Genomic DNA, 25,732 nt, shown 5'->3' on the forward strand with positions numbered 1-25,732 from the left:
GTCTCATCATAGGTAAGATACATTGACAAATCATGAATCCTTATTTTGGTAGAACTCAAATGTTTAAATAAAAGCTTCAATGGGTTATTGCTATTGATAGAGTAAATCAGCATTGTTTTAAAATGCAGAAGGATGGATTTCTACATAAGTAATTTATTTGGAACTAATGAAAATGCAAAAGAGATTCTATTTGGGATACAGAAACACACACACAAAGACACACACTGAGATCATAGTAATTTTTCTTGGCCTGCATTTTCTAAGCTAAATGTAAAACTAGTCTACTTTACTGATAAATTCTGAGTATGTCTAATATTTATATGATATATATGATTACTATAGGCTTCAGATTTTTAATATTCAATATTTATTTTGTTAATAAAGGCATCTTAAACTTGTGTTGTTTCTAAATTGTCTTGAATATGTTTTTATTTTATATATTTACTTACTTATTGTGTTTCTATATTTGAATAAAATTTTTAGTAATCTCTGATTTTGGAAAAAGCTTTAAAAAGAGCATTTACTCAGATTAGCTATAATATAGGAATTTGTATCTCCTGCATCTTTAGCAATAAAAACAACCCCCAAATACTATTCCTTTGATATAATAAATTAGAACTTGAACTGAGATATAAAAAATACCCACTTTGAAACATAAATAATTCATATGTGATTGCAACCAGTAGATAAAGCCAGTGAGAGCCAAGAGGTATAACTCTAGGTATCAGGACCTAGAGAGATGATGCAGTAGTCAGAAGTACTTAACTGCTCTTGCAGAAGTCCTGAGTTCAGTTTCTAGCACCACATCTAGTTACTCACACCTACCTGTAACACCAGCTCCAAGGGGATTTGATACCTTTCACCTTGGAAGACACCTACACATACATGCACACACCCTCTACACAATTAAAAATAATAAAACTAAATTTAAAAAACTGAAGACACCATACCATATGATTTCAAAATATAATATAAATATATAAAAGTATACAGCATAGGATAGAGATATTGATTAGCTGTAAAGACCACCTGGATCAGTACAACAAAATAGAAAACCCAGAAATGCATGCATGTTCTCACAGCCAAATAAATTTTGGCAGAAGAAATGAGAACTTACATCTGGACAAAGATGTTCTCTTTGGTAAATGTTATAAAAAATTATAATGCAGGAAGTGTCAGCTCTCCCTTATACACCAAAAGCATACAAAAATGGGCTAAAGTATTAAATACAAAGCTTCCAAACCATAAAACTATTAGAACAAACCAAAAGAAACACTCCATCACATTCCAAGAGGTTAACATTAAACATACACATGTATGACTAACAATAAATAAACTCTGTAGCTTGTATATTTATATAAAATAAGTGCATATATATATATATATATATATATATATATATATATATATCCATATTTATTAAAGAGGAGGACTTGAATCCAAATGGCAGGGATATGAGGGGAGTTGGAGGAGAAAGAGAGAAAGATGGAAATGATATAAAAACAGTATTCGTGTATAAAATTCTCAGAAAGGAAATTAACTTACATAACAGACACATGGCATCACATTGAACTTCATAGCAGAAGAAACAAAAAGGCAAAGGAACAACATGGAGAATGAAAACAAAATCTGCAAACTACAAATATTAAAAGATGCTAAGATTCATAATATTCAAGAAATTTAACTCTAAGTAATAATTGGTTTAAATGAACTGACACAATTTCTGAATAGGAACATCTAAAAACACAGTTTAGAATGGCTCTCAGTAAAAAAGAGGGGAAGACAGAAGATATAGTAAGGATATAAAGAATGGGGCTCTTTACACTGTTAGAGAAAAGGTAAATTATGAGGCTTCTATGGAAAATAGTATGTAGGGGTTTTGTTTTGTTTTGTTTTGTTTTGTCTTGTGGTTATAAGTGTACTACATAATTCGGCAAATTCACTTCTGGAAATGAACCCAAAAGATTAGAAATCATGTTGAAAAGGGGTCTTTATTCCCATATTCACTGTAGCACTATTCTCAGTGGGCAAACAGACAATCAGCCTAGCTGTCCACCTGCATATAAATGATAAAATATAGTACAAATTCACAATGGAGTGATATTTATCAATAATGAAAACATTGAAATTTTGTCAGTCATTGCAACATACAGAGATCTTGAGAGTATAGTGAACCAGAAACAAACCAGGTCCAGAGACATAGATTATATGATTTGTCTCCTGTGCGTAGTGTAAACAACTGATCTAATACAAGTAGAAAGGTAAAATATGCTTAGCGGAGACTAGTAAAAGGGGGGAACCAAATAGACTGGGTATGGGCACAAATTTACATTTTAATAAAAGAAACAAGCATTTGTGTATATTATATAGATTGATAACAATTATGTTATATATTTCAGAAAGGCTCAGCAATCTATAAATACCTTTAAAGATTTTGGAAATATCTCTCTATGAAACTGGGGGAGGATTTTGAATTTGCCCACTACAACGGAAATATTAAATCATTAACTTGGTGTTCAAACACAACATCCCAAACATGTATCGTTATTATCATAAGATTTAAAATTAATGAAAAGCTCTATTTTGGAATCAAACTCTGTCACATATTCTCAATTTAGTATTTCAACAAAGATTATGTTTGTAATAGGATATGAGTTGGTTTATCAATTCCTGACACTACATATAAGTAGTAGTTCCAGGCCATGGAGCACATTTAGTAGGACAGTTTTCAGTACATTTAATTATACATATATATATATATATATATATATATATATATATATATACATACATATATGTATACACACACATACACACACACACACACACTCAGGGCAGATAAACTTGTAAGCCAATTGCAGATCTTCATTTCTCCCCGTACCTCCAATTCCAATACTCCAGTCTTATCCACATATCTGTAGCAGACCAGCTTCTACAGCCTCCTTTCCTCTCTTCCTCCATCCCCAGTGGACCAACTCAGATCTTCTCCATGTTTCTTTCCCCTACTCATTGGCTTATACCAAACAACTCCAGCAGAAATTCTTTGAGAACCCATAGGACACTCTGGCCAGAGAAACAGGTAGCCTAACTGCCACATTTACTTCCTCTCCTCCAAATCCAGTTTCCCAATCTCACCCCCACCCAGAGCTGGAGCAGAATACTACTGCTGTCTTCTTTCTGCCCTCATCTTCATAGGATCATGCACATCTTCTCCAAATGTAGTCCCTAATCATCCTGTTATACCAACCTCCAAGTCTAGTAGGTATTCTTCAGGAACCTAGTAGCTAAGCCAGCAGACACAAGTAGGCCAGTGAGAAAGATTTGCAAGCTTCAGCTGCTTACTGTCCATCTATATCCAATCCCACAGTTTCATACCCAGCTCTGTGATCCCACAGTTTCATACCCAGCTCTGTGACAGGCTACCTGCTGTGGCTTCTTCTTCCTTCCTGCCTCCATTCTTAGGAAACTAAGCAGATCCCAGTTGAACACCTTGCTTTGCTCCCTTTTGTGGATGGACCCCTTAAAGATTGCCTCCTAGCCCATCATAATCCCACAATCCAATCCCTTAGTGTAAACTAATAATACCTAGGAAATATATATATATATATCCCAAATTATTCCACAAATCAGGAGAAGGAATATTGTCTAATTCATTTTGAGTCCACAGTTACCAGAAACGTAAACCACATAATATATATATATATATATATATATATATATATATATATATATATATATCATCCCAATATCTGCACCCTCTACCCAGACATCTATCAGGATCTCAGAAGTACTTCCTAGCAAGCAATGCCATCACCACACTTGCCTAAGAATCACTGAGAGCCCCGAAAAACAAGGAAAAAATACCTACTCAACAAAGACCATAGCAAATATCACCACACAGAATTACAATCTTCTCCAACCCAGGTGCCGACATGCTGACATAAAAGCATTCAAGAATAGCCAGCACAAAATGTGTTCACAAGAGTCCAGCAACCCTACCACAGCAAGCCCTGAGTACTACAAGAAAGCTGAAAGCACAAAGCAAAAGATTTTAAAATATGTTTACGAGTATGTTAGAAATTCTTAAAGAGTATATAAACAAGTCTGGTAACATAATCTATAGAAACATAAGCAAAGAGTTGAAGGGAATGAATAAAACAGTCTAAGACCTGAGAGTGGAAAAAAAGGCAGTAAAGAAAAGCCAACTTTGGAAAGTCTGTCAATGAAATATTTAAGAACGTGCACAGGAACCTCAGAGTCAAGCTTCACAAGCAGAATAAAATTGACAGAAGAGAGAGTCTCAGGCACTGAAGACAAGGTAGAAGAAATAGGTACCTTAGTCAGAGAAACAAAACATTCAGAAATTCTAGGATTCTATGAAAAGAGAATATTTAAGAATAATAGGAAGAAAGGAGGGAGAAACTCAGGTCAAAGCCATAGAAAATGTTTTCCACAAAATTGCTGAAGAAAATGACCCTAACATGTTTAAGGGGATGCTTATGAAGGTATTAGAAGCATAAAGAACACCAAACAGACTGAACCAGAAAAAAAAAAAAAGTTCTGTGAGTATGTGGCAACCAAAACCCTGGATGTGTGGAACAAAGAGAGACTATTAAAAGCTGCAAGGGGAAAAAAAAACCCAAATAATAAATAAATGCATACCCAATAGAATAATTCCAGGCTTCTCAATGGAAACTCTAAAAGCCCAGAAGGAGCGGAACAGGGTTTCTACACTACAAGACAATACATGCCAGCCCAAGTACCATTCAATCACAATAGATGAAGAAAGTAAGACATTTCAGGATAAAACCAAATTGAAATATCTCTCTACAAATTCAGCCCTTCAGAAGGCACTAGAAAGAAAACTCCAGCCTGAAAATGCTATCTATACCACATAGTAAATAATCCCAAGCCAGAAAATCAAAAGACACAGACACAAACAGACACACACACAAACACACACACACACACACACACACACACACACACACACACACACGAACAAAACAACTGGAATTAACAAAAACTGCTCATTGATTTCTCTCTGATACAGACCGGCAGATCTTGTGAAAACAAGGTCTATCCTTCTGATGTGTCTAAAACACATACCTCAACATCAAGTACAGATATCACCTCAGGATAAAGAAGGGAAAAAGATATTCTAAGCAAATTGATCTGAGAAGCAAGCCTGGTATAGCCATTTTAGTATCTAATGAATTAGACTTCAAACCAAAGGAAATCAGAGGAGATCTGGAAGGACATGACATACCCCTTAAAGGAAAAGCCCACCAAGAGGACACTGCAATTGTTAATGCCTATTCACAAGGAACCCAAGTTTATGGAAGAAATAGTACTATAGCTTAGACCACATTTTGACCCTTACACACACTGATATCCTGCTCACCTGAATAGAAAAGTTATCCACATAAAAACTAAACTGAGAAAGACTGGAGCTAATTGACGTTATAAACTAAATTGAGCTAACATTTACAGAACATTTCAGAAAAGCACAAAGGAATATATCTCCTTTTAAACAGCTCATGTTTCTTTCTTTAAACTTAGCCACATACTCAGACAAAAACAAAAAAAAAACAAAAAAAAAAAACAAAAAAAAACCAAAATAAAACAAAAAAACAGATCTCAAGAGACACAAGAAAATTGAAATAACTCCCTGCATCCTATCATATCTGACCACTACAGATTAAAGTTGAATATCAACAACATCCAAAATAGTGAACAGCTTACAAACTCATGGAAATTGCACAACTCACCACTAAATGATAAAGAGATTAAGATAGAAGTTAAGAAATAAATTAAAATGTGATAGAACTGAATGAAAATGAATACACCATATAGCTAAACCTATAGGACACAATGAGTGTGATCTTAAGAGGCAAGTTTAAAGAACTAAGCCTATATAACATAATTTGATATATCTCATACTATTAATGAATAATACAACTAAAAGCTCTACAACATATAGAACTCACACTTAAAAGGAATATGTGGCTATGAATAGTCTCTCTCTCTCTCTCTCTCTCTCTCTCTCTCACACACACACACACACACACCTAAGAATCAATGAAACAAAGAATTTGTTTTTTTGAGAAAATCAGTAAGATTGGCAAAACCCTAGCAGGGATAATATGCAAATTAACAAAATTAAAAATGAAAAGGGGATACAATAACATGCACAAAGCAAACCCAGGGAAAAATAAGGACATACTTTAAAATCCTCTATGCCAACAAATTGGAAAGTCTAAAAGAAATGGATAATTTTCTCAATACATACCACTTACCAGAGTTAAATCAAGATCAGAAATGCATTTTAAATAGACCTGTAACTTAGTGAAATAGAAGCAGTAATTGAAAGGCTTCCAACCCAAGCCAAAACAAATTTAAAAAGCCCATGGCCAACAGGTTTTAGTGCAGAATTCCACCAGACTTTTAAAGATGAGTTAATGTCAATATGTCCCAAATTATTCCACAAATCAGGAGAAGGAATATTGTTCAATTCATTTTGAGTCCACAGTTACCAGAAACGTAAACCACGTAAAAAGACCCAAGAAAGAACGAGATTACAGACCGATTTCTCTTATGAACATAGAAGCAAGATTTCTTATTAAAATACATGAAAAGTGAATCCAAGAACACATCAAAAAGACCATCTATCATGATCAAATAGGCTTCATTCAAGAGATTTGGGGATGTAACAACAAACTAAAAGACATGTGAAAAACACATGATCATCTAACTAGATGCAGAAAAGGGCCTTTGATAAAATTCAACAACCCTTAATGATAAAAGTCCTGGAAAGATTAGTGATTCAGGAGACATGTTTCAACATAATAAAGGCATTTTTACCTGTAGGGTGTCAGATATCTCTGTATACTGGGGGTGGGGTGGGGGTGCAGTGGGCGGGCGTTAAACCGAATTTGGGAAGATGAACAGGTTTGTTCTGCCAGGAATGCTGTGTTACAGCTTTTAGAAAGGTAATGAAAAGGTCTGGGCAGTCTGCTAGAGATGGGTAACCAGTGTCCTGGGTCCTGACAGCTGCAGTGCTTGCTCTGATCAGAGCCTCTGCAGGCAGTGAGAGCCTGGCCCACCAGGTGGGTCCAAGATCCAATGATGAATCTTTCCTGAGAAAAACTAGTCTCCAGGTGCTAAAGCTCTGTAAAGGCAGCTGCTCTCAGGTGATCCCTCGTGAAATAACTTGTGTGTGTTATTCCCTGTGGACAAGGACTATACAAACCTTGGGGAGTAGGATGGGATTTGGGGCGGTAAATGTTTTTCTATTGGCTCCATCTGGGATATTCATGATGCTCTATTTGCAAGGGGAAAGACTCCCACGTGCTACATTGTTTGACTGAATGTCTCTGGCACCCTCAGTTGTGTCTCCTTATGTATTCCAGAGCAGGTAGAGAAGCAGCTCCACTCCTGCCATTCTCAAATCTCTGAGAACCCCCAAATTGAGCACATTCAACCTCACCAGTTCTTATGCTTGACTGGTGGCACAGCCCACTTGCCCTACAGTAGAGAAAAGGTATGCTCATCCATTGCTGATGAGAGCACAGACTTTAGCAGCCACTATGGAAATCAGTGTTAGTTCTCCAGGAAGATGAAACCAGCCTCACCTGGCAACCTAACAGCAAATATGCTTCCTGTACTTGGATTCATTCCATCTGAGTTGTTGGCCAAATGGGGCCTGTGGGATACCTAAACACCCCAGGCTGTTGCCAAGAATAGAGGCACAAACTGCCATTAAGGCCTCTTTGCTGAGGACAAAATCCACACAAATTATTGAATGTTGTGTGATGTGCTGGTAACAAAGAGCCTGTACCTTATGTGCTAGTGTATTTTGTACAGGAAGGTGCTCTGCAGGCTCCTTCAGGAGAAACATAAACAACATCTCAGCCACTAAGTCACTTTTCTCAGCAATCATTGCAAAAGCTTCCTCCTACAGCAGGTGGAAATAAGTATAATAACCCAAAGCCAGACATTTATGCAGAATGAGAGATCTTGGAATGCTTAGCCCCAAAAGGGAAGTCTCCATAAAATCCCTTACCTCATGGCTCAGGGAACCCATGGATGATGGAGCAGAAAGTCTGTGAGAGCCAGAGGGGGTTTGAGGACAGCAAAACAAATAAAACCGAACAAACCGGATGCAAAAAACCAAAATACAAAACAAAGCAAAACCAAACCAAACGAAACCAAACCTTCTAAATCAACATGATTGATAAGCTCACAGAGACTGAGGTAGCATGCACAGGGTCTACAAGGGTCTGCATGAGATGGGGTATAGAGCTTTAAAGAAGAAGTGGACACATGTCCATATCCTTAACCCCAAAGATATCTCCAATTGATAACATCGTCCAAATGAAACTTTAGTTTCCTCCAAGGGAATGTCATTAAGTCAGAGATTTTTCTTAAAAAAAAAAAAACAAAAACAAAACAAACAAAAAAACAAACAAAAAAAACCTTAGTTTTAAATTTTAATTCAATTTTATTTTATTTATATTTTATTTTTTTCTTTTCTTTTATCCTAAAAGTCATTTGCATATATAATGTAGTGTAGTGTTTTCATGGGATTCTTGACTGTGAAAATGAGTGGGCCTTTGTCTCTTGTGCCTTCTCTTGGACTCTTTCCTTCTATTTTTGTTTGTTTGTTTGTTCAATTCCAGTGGATTTGTTTTGTTTATCTTAGTACATTTTATTTTATTTTATTATTATCTCTTATTTGTTTTCTTTGAGACAGGAAGTAGGTAGTCCCACATTGGAGGGAAAGGGAGAGGACTGAGAGCGGTAGAGTAAGGGTATGCCTTGATGAGGATGTATTGTGTAAGAAAAATTATTTTCAATAAAAGGGGACAAAAATAAATTTATAAAATGGACTTGTTAATTAATATGGAAGTTGTGCTGGAAAGTGATGATACAACCATTGTTGCTAGTTTAGGAGTTATCTTGAGATGTTATCTCATAGAAGGCATCATTTGCTTTATAATTAACTTCTATTTTTTGCCCTAGGGATAGATGGGATACAAATTTCTTGTGAAAGAATAGCTAATATAGCAAAAAGGAAGTAAGTGGAGAATTAAAGCACATTTTCAAAAAACATAATCGTCACCGTGAAGCTAATTCATGAAAAAAAAGTATAAATAATGAATAAAATCTTCTGGGAGCTTTTAAGGAAGAGAAGATAAGGTCAATGTATTGCTGGTCAGATCTGTTTTTCTTGTTGTTTTTCTGTTTGTTTGTTTGGTTTAAATGACACTAAAGGAAAAAGAAGTAAATCTCTTGGTTTTGAGGGGTTTTGTTCTGAGGTGTGCACGCGTATGATTGCATATTTTGTGTTTCAGTTCTATGATGTTTTTGTAGTCTATGCTTTCAGTTTAAGAATAAAGTACCCTTTAGAGAATTTCCAATCTTACTTAGGTAAAGAAAGGAGAAATTGAACTTCCATACACATACCTCATAAAATACAGCCCCCATGAAAGTAATAAACTGTATCCATTATGGAAAACAATATCTAAGTTTCTCAAAAATATAATAGATCAGCCATAGGATGCAGTTATACTACTCTGGGGTACATTTCTAAAAGAATTGAAGTTCACATACAAAAGGCAGACCTGGAGACCCATATGTTTTCATTTCTTTTTCTATTGGTATGATAAAATGATCTAGCAAATTCAACAAGAAGGACAAAAGATTTATTTTGGCTTATAGTTTTAGGTTAGAGTCAATCATTGGCAGGAGTCACAGCAGAGGGAGTTTGAGAAAACTGGTTATGCTGCATCTGCAGTTAAGAAGTAAAGATAAGCATCAGAAATAGCTCCTGAAATACTCTGTTAGGAGTCCCATATAAACAGCAGGCTACACAGCTATACCATATATGCACAGGGGATATGTCAGACCCACATGGGCTTCCTGATTGTCAGTTCACTCTCTATGAGTCACTATGAGTCCAGGATTGTTGACTGTGACTCTTCTTGTGGGGTTCTTGGCCCCTCTGGCTCCTACAATCCTCTCCCCTTATTCGCATGATTTCCTGAATTCTATGTCATGTCTGGCTATGGTTCTTCACATCTGCTTCCAATAGTTTCTCGATCAAGCCTCTCTGATGATTATACCAGGATCCTTCTCCTTGTCCAGTCCTAATATGAAGGAAGGTGCCATATCATATTGCAATTTGATACACAATGTTTGGTTGATGTCTTTGAGAGTCCTGTTCCTTTCTGAAGGAAAAGGGGGGGGGGGGCGGTGGATGGGAAGTGGAAGACTGAGAGGAGAAGAGGGAGGGGAAACTATGATTGGGGTCTAATACATGAAAATAAACTAATAGTTGTAATAAAAGAAATAAGAAAAATGAATCCTAGTACTCAGATAACTTTCTGTTTTCTCCAGTCCAGGATGCTCACCCATAGAATGGTCGCATGTCACCAACTTTTAGCATGAACCTTCTCATCTCAGTTAATCTAATCAAGAAAATCTCTCATAAACATGTGTCAAAATCACTAAATCCCTCACAAGTGAGGCTGGGGGATTTTCTTTTAAGTGACACTAAGCATTAAGTTTCTACCCCCTTGTTGACTTGAATATCATTTATCATAACCTTCCACCCCCAGGCTCCATAAGCTATGGCCATTCTATAATGCAAAACTACACAGTCTGATTTCAAAAGTCCTTATAGTCTTTGAGAATTTCAACTCTATTTAGTGAAAATCTCGTCTGAGGGTGATGGAAACCTTTTAACTATGAACTTGAAAAAAAATTTAAAAAATAACTTATATGTTTCCACCATATAGTGACACAGAGTAAACATTCATATTCCCAGATGGAAGAAATGACACATACCCAATAAGATCAAAGGCATGACCATATATGTCATATATGTCAGCAGGGAAAACGCTAAATCCCAGAGTTGCACACCTAGCATCTGGAGATCATGAAACTGTCACTTAGGCAGCATGGAGCTTAAGCATTCCTGCTCCTTCAGCTCTGCCACCTATAGCACAAATTATCTCTTTCTTTGACTAGTACCCATGTAAGTTTGCAGAACTTGCCCTGTGGTCTTCATAGCCACAACATCCTGGAGTTCCCTTTCATTTTAGCCTTGATAGCTTGAGGAAATGACCATTCAGGTCCTTCTTGCAGCGACTACAAGCCTGACACATGTCTCTTTGCCTGAGTTGCTATCTATAACCTTGGAGCAGGATTTCACAAAAACTGCATTCTTGTTATCTTTCATATTCCCAAAACCAGTAAAAAGTGAATGGCATCGCCATATTATGCTGTCACCTGGAAAGGGAACCCAATCTGTGGCTTTGTCTACATAACAACAGCTTTAGTACCAACTCTAGTGAGACACTTCTCCAAGCAGCTGTTTTTAAGGGTCAGGGAACACTTTCAAAGTTGGCTTACATTGACGATTGGGCTCTCTTTGATCATGCTCACATTCTCACAAGATGAAAATTCTGTTGGGTGGGTTTGCTCTCAGGAAACCTCTCTGTCCCAGTGTAGTGTAATTTCCTTTGGATTATAATGATTGGCCCAACAATTATGGTTTTTCCATCAGCACCAAACTCAATGGTGATCTATCTTGAAATTCTATCTTCTAAACAACTCAGTCCATTTTGCTTAAATAAGTTCAACTTCATTCAAGTTCTTAGTCCACAGATAGAATGAAGGCAGATTCATCGCTCTAATAGACTTTCCATTCCCCTTTTAAAACACAATGATATATGTTTCCACTATCCACACTTACCTCAGTATTCTCTATCTTAGAGTTACCATCAGAAAGGCTTGTTATTAACTTCAGCCATCATTAAGCAGTTTTCTAAATCAAAGTAACAAACTCTTCAATAGTCCAGTACCAGAACAGCTCCTGAGAACCACATGGTTAAAACAAGCAAGCAAACAAATAAAAACCACCACAAGGTTTGTTTTATCATAAATTATATGATAATGTCATATGTATAACATTCCCACTTCTTGGTACTATGTTTCTATTTTATTTTCTTTACTATTGTTGGGATAAAATGTCTTGGACAATGTTTAATAGGAGTCTCCCAAAATGGCAATGGGGTGGGGATATTGAGTGGTGGTGGAGTGGGATAAGAGACAATTAGTAGGCTTCAACCCTAGACAAAAAATTACAGGCCACTAAAAAATGCTAATGGCAGGAGGGAGAAGGTGCTAGTCTTCCTCAGGGGAGAGCATACCAATTTGTATCCAATATCAAATGATTAGCCCTGAAAAAACTAAACATACAGGTAACATTATACAGAGTAAAAAGTGGTATAATATACCTAGAAACATACACACACACAAATTCTCAAACACATAGCTGAAATTAAAAGAAGCCATGAATTTGAAAGAGAAACAAGGGCAGCCTCAAGTTCACAGAGATCCATAAAAGAGATGATCTGGGATTTTCCTGTGATAGTGGTTCTCCAAGTAACATCACACTATACCTGTAAAATCTGATCAATATGACCACCCAAATGCAAGCTAAACAAAGAAGATGTAAATGAACCTGCCAAACTGGATGGAGAAAAACCCACAAGGCCTCAATACTACACAAAATCCTACAGGCAAGTGAAAAAGCTGGGATCAGGGAAGGTAGTCCTTCCTAGGCAAGAGCACATCATTGGTTGTACCATGGCAAATGGTGGACCCTGAAGACACACACAAAATTAACACTTTTTTGAACTCAACCAGTAATACTTAGACTATACACATGTATATATTTTATACACAGGTATATACACATGTATATACAAATGCATATATACATGCAATAAAGATTGAAACAAATGGAGGCCATGAATTTGAAGGAGACTGGAAAGGGATGTATGGGAGAGTTTGGAGGGAGATAAAGAGAAAGGAGTATTTTTGAAACTAAAATACACTCTCAAAATTATAGGAGACACATGGACAGAGAGAGAGAGAGAGAGAGAGAGAGAGAGAGAGAGAGAGAGAGAATTAGAGGGCTCTATAAAAGCTTTAGTTTCTTTAAAATGTTTAATAATAGTTATAAATAATTAGTTTCAAGATTGGAATATATTATGAATATATTAAACAATGATTTGGACAAGGGTTAACAGAAACTTCCATTTTGATCAATGTTAGCATTTATAATTTGCCACTGGAGCAAGCTAGTTGTTGTTGTTATTTGTTTCCTTTTTTGTCACTGAGCTAGCAAATTGTGTCTTTTGGTAAGGGATGATACAAGAATTCACTAAGAATTCCTCCATAATTCTCACATCTTTGTACTTCTCTAGCTAACCTTTCTTTTGATTAATGCTTTTGATCTTTAGAAATGATAATATATTGAGCAATTAAATCATGTTGGCCTAGGAACCATTAAATAACTTTAAATTTAATAGTGCTTATATCCCCTTTAAATGTTAGGGCCACATTATATTATTTTTTGATTCACCAGACACTCCAATCATTTACCATGCTTTCAGACTCTAATTTATGACCAAGTAATAAGAACAGATATATATTTACTCTAGGTCCATCTCTCTGTCGAAAATTCATTGACAGTCACTGTGTTCTACAGCAGTATCTTAACTGTACCATTGACCTCAATTCCTCTAAAGCCATCTATTCAAATATATTTATTCATAGACTTATAAAACACTTGCAGACAGCCAAGTATGAATCAAAATTGGTTTATTTATTCTGAAAACTGAGAAAGTATGACCTACCTGTTAATATTGCATTAAAAATAAGTATGTAGTTATTTAGTATTCTAGATGGTACTGTGCCTTTCAAACAAAAATAGAAGAGGATTAGGAGAATATGAAGAAACATTGGAGGGATGGTATTATTTTGCACGAATGAAAAATAAATGCCTTCATTGATAAAATCATATCTGAGAAGAGACCAGAAAGAAATGAAAGTGACACATATTCATGTAGTTTATATGGCCACAGTTCTCTGCTCGGTGAACCTATGAAGGTTGCCTTGCATAGCCACATTATTTTAAACGAAAGTGATATGGTTCTGGTCTTTGTTGAAGCAAAACATTGAAATCCATTATTATATGGTCAAACCTGAGACCTGAGACATAGTAACTGCATGTAGCACTGAAGGAAATGAAGAGGGCATTATTATTTTGGTCCAAGCAACCATGTGGCAATTTACAATCATCCTAACCTCCAGTTGCCGAGAATCTGGAACCCTTTTCTGACCTTGGTGGGTACCAGGGATGCACACTGTGAAAAAACATACACATATGCAAAACGTAATACATACAAAAATAAAAATAATAAATCTTAAAAGAACTATAAAACTATTCCAGAGTATTGGAGGTAGAGGAGTCTACAAGTGTTCAAGGCAACTGTCAGCAACTCAGTAAATGCACCTCTAGGAATTAGTATGATTGTTTTAAAAAGGAGACTGGGTTGAAATAAATGAAGCCCAAGCATTTTTGCAGGTATTTTTGGGGCATTAATGTTCCATATAAGAATATATGAGTAATTATAGTACCGTGTTTTGTTAATGACTCGGGCTTGAACAGGTCTTAACCAATCTTAGAAAATATTTTCAGGCATATAAACTCTACTATGTATGGGATATGTTATAAGAACTTGAGGGAGGTTGAAATGATTACAACTACAGTCATATTGTAATTCCCAGAGTGGTATTTTTAGGTCTTTTATTAACAAACCTCATTTTTATTGACCTTTAATTCCTCTCCCTAGGCTAAAAGAATTAAGGATACCTTTGAATCAAGAATAGAAAGATCTCTGGCTACAAAGGGGACACTGTACCAAACCCAACATAGGTGCTGTTGCAAATCACCAAGCTGTGATTTTTGGTTCAGTGTTTCTGACAAACTCAGAAAATATATAGGAATGGAATATCTTTAGTCTAAATATTAAAGAACAGGAAGAAGAAAACATTTAAGAATATCAAGCAATGGAAGAAAGGATTTTCCTACTTTCTTCAAGCATCCAGAAGGGAAAACAGCAACTGTCTTCAGGCAATCTGTCACTAGCTCAGTTACACAAACAGTTTGCCTTCTACCCTTTCATGAGTTTTTTTTTTTTTTTTTTTTTTTTTTTTTTTCTCATTCTCTTCTTGCCCTTAGATTATAAACAACCAGTAAAAGATTTGGTTTTCATAGATTCTGTTTTCCTAGGGAACCCACAGCATGATTGTTTAAGCACTGGGAGTGCTCATGAAAAATCACTGTACCTGGAAAATGTTTGAGTAATATCATCAATCTGGGGTGGTTAGTTTTTAATTAATAAGCAAAGAATGTTTAACTCAGTGGTGAGTTAATGAGAAACCTGATTTTGTGTGTGTAAAGTCTTTGTGCTGTTTTGTTTTGGTGCTAAGGAGCAAACCTGTACTGTGTGTATGCTCTACGACTTAGATGAGATCCTTGTCTTTTTTGTACCCAAGAAGGTACCAGCAGGGTACTAGAGGATTTGGAGATGAAGTGACATTTCCTTATGTTCTAATCTTATGTTGACAATCTCTCCACTCACCTCCTCTCCTGTCCTGTCTCTGTCTCTCTCCAGAAATTATATGTACAATTCTCAATACTGAAATATATGATTGCAATTTGTAATCCTTTATAACTACACAGCTGAATAACAACTGTTAACCAAAACTGGCACTGATGAAGGTGAAAGGAACTCATTAAATATTGTTCTCTCTGTGTGTATGTGTGTGTGTGTGTGTGTGCATGTGTAAATACAATCTGTTCAGTTTGTGTGTTATTTGTATATATATTTTCTTTTTTTCCCATTTTTATTAGGTATTTAGCTCATTTACATTTCCAATGCTATACCAAAAGTCCCCCATACCAACCCACCCCCACTCCACTACCAACCCACTCCCCCTTTTTGGCCCTGGCATTCCCCTGTACTGGGGCATATAAAGTTTGCAAGTCTAATGGGCCTCTCCTTCCAGTGATGGCCGACTAGGCCATCTTTTGATACATATGCAGCTAGAGTCAAGAGCTCTGGGGTACTGGTTAGTTCATAATGTTGTTCCACCTATAGGGTTGCAGATCCCTTTAGCTCCTTGGGTACTTTCTCTAGCTCCTCCATTGGGAGCCCTGTGATCCATCCATTAGCTGACTGTGAGCATCCACTTCTGTGTTTGCTAGGCCCCGGCATAGTCTCACAAGAGACAGCTACATCTGGGTCCTTTCGATAAAATCTTGCTAGTGTATGCAATGGTGTCAGCGTTTGGATGCTGATTATGGGGTGGATCCCTGGATATGGCAGTCTCTACATGGTCCATCCTTTCATCTCAGCTCCAAACTTTGTCTCTGTAACTCCTTCCATGGGTGTTTTGTTCCCACTTCTAAGGAGGGGCATAGTGTCCACACTTCAGTCTTCATTTTTCTTAAGTTTCATGTGATTAGGAAATTGTACCTTATATCTTGGGTATCCTAGGTTTGGGGCTAATATCCACTTATCAGTGAGTACATATTGTGTGAGTTCCTTTGTGAATGTGTTACCTCACTCAGGATGATGCCCTCCAGGTCCATCCATTTGCCTAGGAATTTCATAAATTCATTCTTTTTAATAGCTGAGTAGTACTCCATTGTGTAGATGTACCACATTTTCTGTATCCATTCCTCTGTTGAGGGGCATCTGGGTTCTTTCCAGCTTCTGGCTATTATAAATAAGGCTGCTATGAACATAGTGGAGCATGTGTCCTTCTTACCAGTTGGGTCATCTTCTGGATATATGGCCAGGAGAGGTATTGCTGGATCCTCCGGTAGTACTATGTCCAATTTTCTGAGGAACCGCCAGACTGATTTCCAGAGTGGTTGTACAAGCTTGCAATCCCACCAACAATGGAGGAGTGTTCCTCTTTCTCCACATCCTCGCCAGCATCTGCTGTCACCTGAATTTTTGATCTTAGCCATTCTGACTGGTGTGAGGTGGAATCTCAGGGTTGTTTTGATTTGCATTTCCCTGATGATTAAGGATGTTGAACATTTTTTCAGGTGCTTCTCTGCCATTCGGTATTCCTCAGGTGAGAATTCTTTGTTCAGTTCTGAGCCCCATTTTTTAATGGGGTTATTTGATTTTCTGAAGTCCACCTTCTTGAGTTCTTTATATATGTTGGATATTAGTCCCCTATCTGATTTAGGATAGGTAAAGATCCTTTCCCAATCTGTTGGTGCTCTTTTTGTCTTATTGACGGTGTCTTTTGCCTTGCAGAAACTTTGGAGTTTCATTAGGTCCCATTTGTCAATTCTCAATCTTACAGCACAAGCCATTACTGTTCTGTTCAGGAATTTTTCCCCGTGCCCATATCTTCAAGGCTTTTCCCCACTTTCTCCTCTATAAGTTTCAGTGTCTCTGGTTTTATGTGAAGTTCCTTGATCCACTTAGATTTGACCTTAGTGCAAGGAGATAAGTATGGATTGATTCGCATTCTCCTACATGATAACAACCAGTTGTGCCAGCACCAATTGCTGAAAATGCTGTCTTTCTTCTACTGGATGGTTTTAGCTCACTTGTCGAAGATCAAGTAGAGGTGGGTTCATTTCTGGGTCTTCAATTTTATTCCACTGGTCTACTTGTCTGTCACTATACCAGTACCATGCAGTTTTTATCACAATTGCTCTGTAGTAAAGCTTTAGGTCCGGCATGGTGATTCCACCAGAGGTTCTTTTATCCTTGAGAAGAGTTTTTGCTATCCTAGGTTTTTTCTTATTCCAGATGAATTTGCAAACTGCTCCTTCTAATTCGTTGAAGAATTGAGTTGGAATTTTGAGGGGATTGCATTTAATCTGTGGATTGCTTTTGGCAAGATAGCCATTTTTACAATGTTGATCCTGCCAATCCATGAGCATGGGAGATCTTTCCATCTTCTGAGATCTTCTTTAATTTCTTTCTTCAGAGACTTGAAGTTCTTATCATACAGATCTTTCACTTCCTTAGTTAGAGTCACGCCAAGATATTTTATATTATTTGTGACTATTGAGAAGGGTGTTGTTTCCCTAATTTCTTCCTCAGCCTGTTTATTCTTTGTGTAGAGAAAGGCCATTGACTTGTTTGAGTTAATTTTATATCCAGCTACTTCACGAAGCTGTTTATCAGGTTTAGGAGTTCTCTGGTGGAAATTGTAGGGTCACTTATATATACTATCATATCATCTGCAAAAAGTGATATTTTGACTTCCTCTTTTCCAATTTGTATCCCCTTGATCTCCTTTTGTTCTCGAATTGCTCTGGCTAATACTTCAAGTACTATGTTGAAAAGGTAGGGAGAAAGTGGGCAGCCATGTCTAGTCCCTGATTTTAGTGGGATTGCTTTCAGCTTCTCTCCATTTACTTTGATGTTGGCTACTGGTTTGCTGTAGATTGCTTTTATCATGTTTAGGTATGGGCCTTGAATACCTGATCTTTCCAACACTTTTATCATGAATGGGTATTGGATCTTGTCAAATGATTTTTCTGCATCTAACGAGATGATCATGTGGTTTTTGTCTTTGAGTTTGTTTATATAATGGATAACATTGATGGATTTTCGTATATTAAACCATCCCTGCATTCCTGGAATAAAACCTACTTGGTCAGGATGGATGATTGCTTTAATGTGTTCTTGGATTCGGTTAACAAGAATTTTATTGAGGATTTTTGCATCGATATTCATAAGAGAAATTGGTCTGAAGTTCTCTATCTTTGTTGGATCTTTCTGTTGTTTAGGTATCAGAGTAATAGTGGCTTCATAAAATGAGTTGGGTAGAGTACCTTCTACTTCTATTTTGTGAAATAGTTTGTGCAGAACTGGAATTAGATCTTCTTTGAAGGTCTGATAGAACTCTGCACTAAACCAGTCTGGTCCTGGGCTTTTTTTGGCTGGGAGACTATTAATAACTGCTTCTATTTCTTTAGGGGATATGGGACTGTTTAGATGGTCACCTTTATCCTGATTCAAGTTTGGTACCTGGTATCTGTCCAGAAATTTGTCCATTTCGTCCAGGTTTTCCAGTTTTGTTGAGTATAGCCTTTTGTAGAAGGATCTGATGGTGTTTTGGATTTCTTCAGGATCTGTTGTTATGTCTCCCTTTTCATTTCTGATTTTGTTAATTAGGATTTTGTCCCTGTGCCCTTTAGTGAGTCTAGCTAAGGGTTTATCTATCTTGTTGATTTTCTCAAAGAACCAACTCCTCGTTTGGATAATTCTTTGAATAGTTCTTCTTATTTCCACTTGGTTGATTTCACCCCTGAGTTTGATTATTTCCTGCCTTCTACTCCTCTTAGGTGAATTTGCTTCCTTTTTTTTCTAGAGCTTTTAGATGTGTTGTCAAGCTGCTAGTATGTGCTCTCTCCCGTTTCTTCTTGGAGGCACTCAGAGCTATGAGATTCCCTCTTAGAAATGCTTTCATTGTGTCCCATAGGTTTGGGTATGTTGTGGCTTCATTTTCATTAAAGTATAAAAAGTCTTTAATTTCTTTCTTTATTCCTTCCTTGACCAAGGTATCATTCAGAAGAGTGTTGTTCAGTTTCCACGTGAATGTTGGCTTTCCATTATTTATGTTGTTATTGAAGATCAGCCTTAGGCCATGATGGTCTGATAGGATACATGGGACAATTTCAATATTTTTGTATCTGTTGAGGCCTGTTTTGTGACCAATTATATGGTCAATTTTGGAGAAGGTCCTGTTAGGTGCTAAGAAGAAGGTATATCCTTTTGTTTTAGGATAAAATGTTCTGTAGATATCTGTCAGGTCCATTTGTTTCATAACTTCTGTTAGTTTCACTTTGTTTAGTTTCTGTTTCCATGATTTGTCCATTGATGAAAGTGGTGTGTTGAAGTCTCCCACTATTATTGTGTGCGGTGCAATGTGTGCTTTGAGCTTTACTAAAATGTCTTTAATGAATGTGGCTGCCCTTGCATTTGGAGCGTAGATATTCAGAATTGAGAGTTCCTCTTGGAGGATTTTACCTTTGATGAGTATGAACTGTACCTCCTTGTCTTTTTTGATAACTTTGGGTTGGAAGTCGATTTTATCCGATATTAGAATGGATACTCCAGCTTGTTTCTTCAAACCATTTGCTTGGTCAATTGTTTTCCAGCCTTTCACTCTGAGGTAGTGTCTGTCTTTTTCTCTGAGATGGGTTTCCTGTAAGCAGCAGAATGTTGGGTCCTGTTTGTGTAGCCAGTCTGTTAGTCTATGTCTTTTTATTGGGGAATTGAGTTCATTGATATTAAGAGATATTAAGGAAAAGTAATTGTTGCTTCCTTTTATTTTTGTTGTTAGAGTTGGCATTCTGTTCTTGTGGCTGTCTTCTTTTTGGTTTGTTGAGGGATTACTTTCTTGCTTGTTCTAGGGCATGATTTCCATCCTTGTATTGTTCTTTTCTGTTATTATCCTTTGAAGTTCTGGATTCGTGGAAAGATATTGTGTGAATTTGGTTTTGTCGTGGAATACTTTGGTTTCTCCATCTATGGTAATTGAGAGTTTGGCCGGATATAGTAGCCTGGGCTGGCACTTGTGTTCTCTTAGGGTCTGTATAACATCTCTCCAGGCTCTTCTGGCTTTCATAGTCTCTGGTGAAAAGTCTGGTGTAATTCTGATAGGCCTGCCTGTATATGTTACTTGACCTTTCTCCCTTACTGCTTTTAATATTCTATCTTTATTTAGTGCATTTGTTGTTCTGATTATTATGTGTCTGGAGGAATTTCTTTTCTGGTCCAGTCTATTTGGAGTTCTGTAGGCTTCTTGTATGATCATGGGCATCTCTTTCTTTATGTTTGGGAAGTTTTCTTCTATTATTTTGTTGAAGATATTAGCTGGCCCTTTAAGTTGAAAATCTTCATTCTCATCAATTCCTATTATCCGTAGGTTTGGTCTTTTCATTGTGTCCTGGATATCCTGGATGTTTTGAGTTAGGATCCTTTTGCATTTTGTATTTTCTTTGACTGTTGTGTCGATGTTCTCTATGGAATCTTCTGCACCTGAGATTCTCTCTTCCATTTCTTGTATTCTGTTGCTGATGCTTGCATCTATGATTCCAGATCTCTTTCCTAGGGTTTCTATCTCCAGAGTTGCCTTGCTTTGGGTTTTCTTTATTGTATCTACTTCCCTTTTTAGTTCTAGTATGGTTTTGTTCATTTCCATCACCTGTTTGGATGTGTTTTCCTGTTTTTCTTTAAGGACTTCAACCTGTTTGGTTGTGTTTTCCTGCTTTTCTTTAAGGGCCTATAACTCTTTAGTAGTGGTCTCCTGTAATTCTTTAAGTGACTTATGAAAGTCCTTCTTGATGTCCTCTATCATCATCATGAGATATGTTTTAAAATCTGGGTCTAGATTTTCGGTTGTGTTGGGGTGCCCAGGACTAGGTGGGTTGGGAGTGCTGTGTTCTGATGATGGTGAGTGGACTTGATTTCTGTTAGTAGGATACTTACGTTTGCCTTTCGCCATCTGGTAATTTCTGAAGCTAGCTGTTATAGTTGTCTCCCTTAAGAGCTTGTTCTTCAGGTGACTATGTTAGCCTCTATAAGCAGACCTGGGAGGGTAGCTCTCTCCTTAGTTTCAGTGGGCAGAGTATTCTCTGCAGGCAAGCTCTCTTCTTGCAGGGAAGGTACCCAGATATCTGGTGTTCGAACCGGACTCCTGGCAGAAGTTGTGTTCCACTCACTAGAGGTCTTAGGATCCCGTGGGGAATCCTGTGTGGGCCCTTGCGGGTGTCGGGCGCCTCTGCTGGCAAGGTACCCTGGTGCTCAAGTGGAGCGGAAGGGACTTGTGCCCCAGGTCAGGCCCGGGTAGTCTGCTTCCCTATTTCTGTATATATATTTTCACGTGGACAATTTGGTATTGGATAATCAACAACTGGGCTCTTCCCTGGAGAAGATTATTTTTCCCATCCATCATTCCTTAGTTGTCTGTAGTTCTTTGTCTATGGTTGAATCCTCATGAGCTTTCTCCCTTCCATGTTAACCTGTCTATTAGTATTGTTCTTGTTCAAGTCATATTTAGGCAGCAATGATGGTTAATGTCATGGGTGTAGCTTCTCAGATTTCTAGGAGACACAATCTCACAATAAACCCCTTGACTGATAATCATTTACTCTGCTTTTCTGAAATGATTCCTGAGTCTTAGGAAAAGGAAGTCATTTTGTAGATGTATCAGTTGAAGCTAAAGCCTGAGTGTCTCACTGGGCCTCGAGCTCAGTTCAGTTATGCTGGCTAGCTAACAAACTCAAGGGATCTGCCTTTCTTTTTTTCTCCACTGGTGCTGGAGTTATTGAGTGAATTGTCCTTCAGGGGATGCTTAGAATCTCAGACTCAGGTCTTTCTGATTGAGTAGAAAGTTATTACTAAGGCAGCATCCACTAGTCCTAAGTTACAAAATATTTTAGACATGGAGATGACATAATTGATATCAGATAATGTATATATAATATACTAAGGTATAATTGTAGGAAGAATAAAATACCTTTACTGGAATGTGAAGGCAGGGCTCCTTTGAATAATAAGTGAGTTTAATTAAACCTCTCCTGGGCATATATCCAGAAGATGTCCCAACTGGTAAGAAGGACACACGCACCACTATGTTCATAGCAGCCTTATTTATAATAGTCAGAAGCTGGAAAGAACCCAGATGCCCCTCAACAGAGGAATGGATACAGAAAATGTGGTACATCTACACAATGGAGTACTACTCAGCTATTAAAAAAATGAATTTATGAAATTCCTAGGCAAATGGATGGACCTGGAGGGCATCATCCTGAGTGAGGTAACACATTCACAAAGGAACTCACACAACATGTACTCACTGATAAATGGATATTAGCCCAAAACCTAGGATACCCAAGATATAAGATACAATTTGCTAAACACAGGAAACTCAAGAAAAATGAAGACTGAAGTGTGGACACTATGCCCCTCCGTAGAATTGGGAACAAAACACCCATGGAAGGAGTTACAAAGACAAAGTTTGGAGCTGAGATGAAAGGATGGACCATGTAGAGACTGCCATATCCAGGGATCCACCCAATAATCAGCTTCCAAATGCTGACACCATTGCATACACTAGCAAGATTTTGTTGAAAGGACCCAGATGTAGCTGTCTCTTGTGAGACTATGCCAGGGCCTAGCAAACACAGAAGTGGATGCTCACAGTCAGCTATTGGATGGATCACAGGGCTCCCAATGGAGGAGCTAGAGAAAGTACCCAAGGAGCTAAAGGGATCTGCAACCCTATAGGTGGAACAACATTATGAACTAACCAGTACCCCAGAGCTCTTGACTCTAGCTGCATATGTATCAAAAGATGGCCTAGTCGGCCATCACTGGAAAGAGAGGCCCATTGGACAGGCAAACTGTATATGCCCCAGTACAGGGGAACGCCAGGGCCAAAAAAATGGGAATGGGTGTGTAGGGAAGTGGGGGAGAGGGTATGGGGGACTTTTGGGATAATATTGGAAATGTAATTGAGGAAAATATGTAATAAAAATATTTTAAAAAAATAAATCTGATTAGAATAAAATCCACTATTAGTATAATATACATTAGAAAAATAAGTAAGTACTCATTCTCAAGTTAAAAATTAAATATTGATAATGACTACATTCTTAGGTTATTTAAAGTCATGGAAGCACATTAGTTCATTTTTGATGATAAAAAAGAAAATACTTCATGTTTTGAAATGAGTGACATTTAAATTCTAGAAAGATAAAGTCACAAAGACTAAGAAGGAATATCCTGTGAAATAGTGTGAGAAACAACTGTGCCATGTCCTAGAAGCCAATCAGTGAGTTTCAAATAGGGTGGAGTACTCAGTTGCTCATAATCCTTTGTAAAAATGGGCATTATTCTTTCAAGGACAGCCCCTGCTATAACGGATAAAAAGTAGACTCCTTATTCCTCTTTACTTTAAGGCCTCTATTTCTCTCTCAATGCCTTGGTATAACCTGACTACTTTCTACATTCTTAGTCTAATGCTACAGTGTAGCAACAAGATATTGAAGGCCCAATTGATCACCACCAAAACCAAATTTTCAATTCCACATAACCATGACCTTCTTCAACATATCAAAAGTATCCTGTGAAACTGTTCTCTAGAGGAGGGCAGGCATACAGAGGAAAGGAGTATGTCCTCCTTCTACTCCAACATAAGCTCTCAAAAGCTTATAATGACAGCTTAAGAGAGAAAGGAGCCTTTGAAATCACATTAAAGTTAAAGAACAAAAGCCTGGTGCCTCAGAGTTTTAAGTGTGAATAATAAGCCCCACAATATAGAGGATTTCACCTTGCTGATGGAAGTTATATCTACTTAAAGCATTTAAATTCAATGAGTTTATTGGTTGAGAGATACCAGCAAGGCTGGGTTCTAATGAGAACTTAAATGCTGATTTTCTTGAGGAGTGTCTGTCTAGAAGAACTTCCCCTCTCTGCCACCCTAAAACCTAGTGAATGCATAATGAACATAATGAAAGAGATAGAAATCATCACATTTAGACAATTTCAAAACAAATGCTTTTGGGCTAAATTGTAACTGCCAGGTTATTAATTGGTGAGGATTGGTGAGGAGTGAGTCAAAGCAGAAATGGTTGATTTATGGCTTCTTTTCATACAGTAGGATAGGGAACACTAGTGAATATTACTTAGATCTATTAGACATGCTGAGGGAATCTGCAGCCTGGCAGAGGACTGTGATCATAAAGAAAAGCATACCTATTCAATGTGTTCGGCATAGCAGCCACTTTTATAGTTTAAAATGTCATCTACAAAGATCTAAAATGCAATTAATAAATGTTATCATACAACACCCAGTTCCTCATGCTAAAGTACATGATCTTTATTCTTCTAAATTATGTGTGGAGAGGTTCTGGACTCCCAGTCCTGTCTGTACAGAACAGAAAGCACTTCAGTGTACTAAGTACACAAAGCTTCTGACTTAAGAAACAACGAATCAAAGCTCCGCTGGACTCTGTCCCTATACATGTCTGGTCCTACAATAGAGAGAAAAGTCTACAGAGGGTTCCTCTACTTTTCTTTTATCAATTTTATCAGATGACAAAGACTGATATACAAAGATCAAGTAAAAGATGTATTTCTGGCTATGATAGCTGCTTAAAACTGATTAACAATAACTGAGAGCCATAAACTATACACCACATAAAATTTTTAGATCACATAAAATTTAGAGGGAGAGGCTGGCCATATTTTAACAGAAAGGATAAACATTATCATTAAATACATGCTGATAGAACAGACACGTCCTGTCTTTATGGAAGCTGTCTGTGAAAGAAAATGTGATGTTCTGCATCAGACACTATCAAGTGGGCACATGATGCTTAGGAAGAATATAATTATAACCACACAGACAGTGAGAGGATGCTCCTGCATCAGTCAGCTTTGCAACACTTTGATGATCTTCACTGATCTTAGCTTGTAGTAACTTCATTGAGAGAAATGTACCAGGGAGCTTCTCCTAGTCAACTGGCTCGTTTTTGCCACTTCCTCAGACTCCTGCCAATTTGGCTGAGCTCATGGTGTCTTTTGGATCAATACACTGCTATTGAATTATGTTTGGTGTTTGAAAATCATACTGGACTTCTGCTAGATAATTGTGTTTTATATATATATATATATATATTCTTTGAGAGTTGCATACACAGATACAATGATATGATCATATTTACCTCATTTCTCCCACTAACATTTTCTGTGCTCTCAATTCCCTTCCCAAATTCTCCTTTTCTTTTTCAGACTGCAAGAAATCCCAAATCTGTTTT

This window comes from Mus musculus, chromosome 8 (assembly GCF_000001635.26).
Source record: "Mus musculus strain C57BL/6J chromosome 8, GRCm38.p6 C57BL/6J".
NCBI classification, from domain to species: Eukaryota; Metazoa; Chordata; class Mammalia; order Rodentia; family Muridae; genus Mus; species Mus musculus.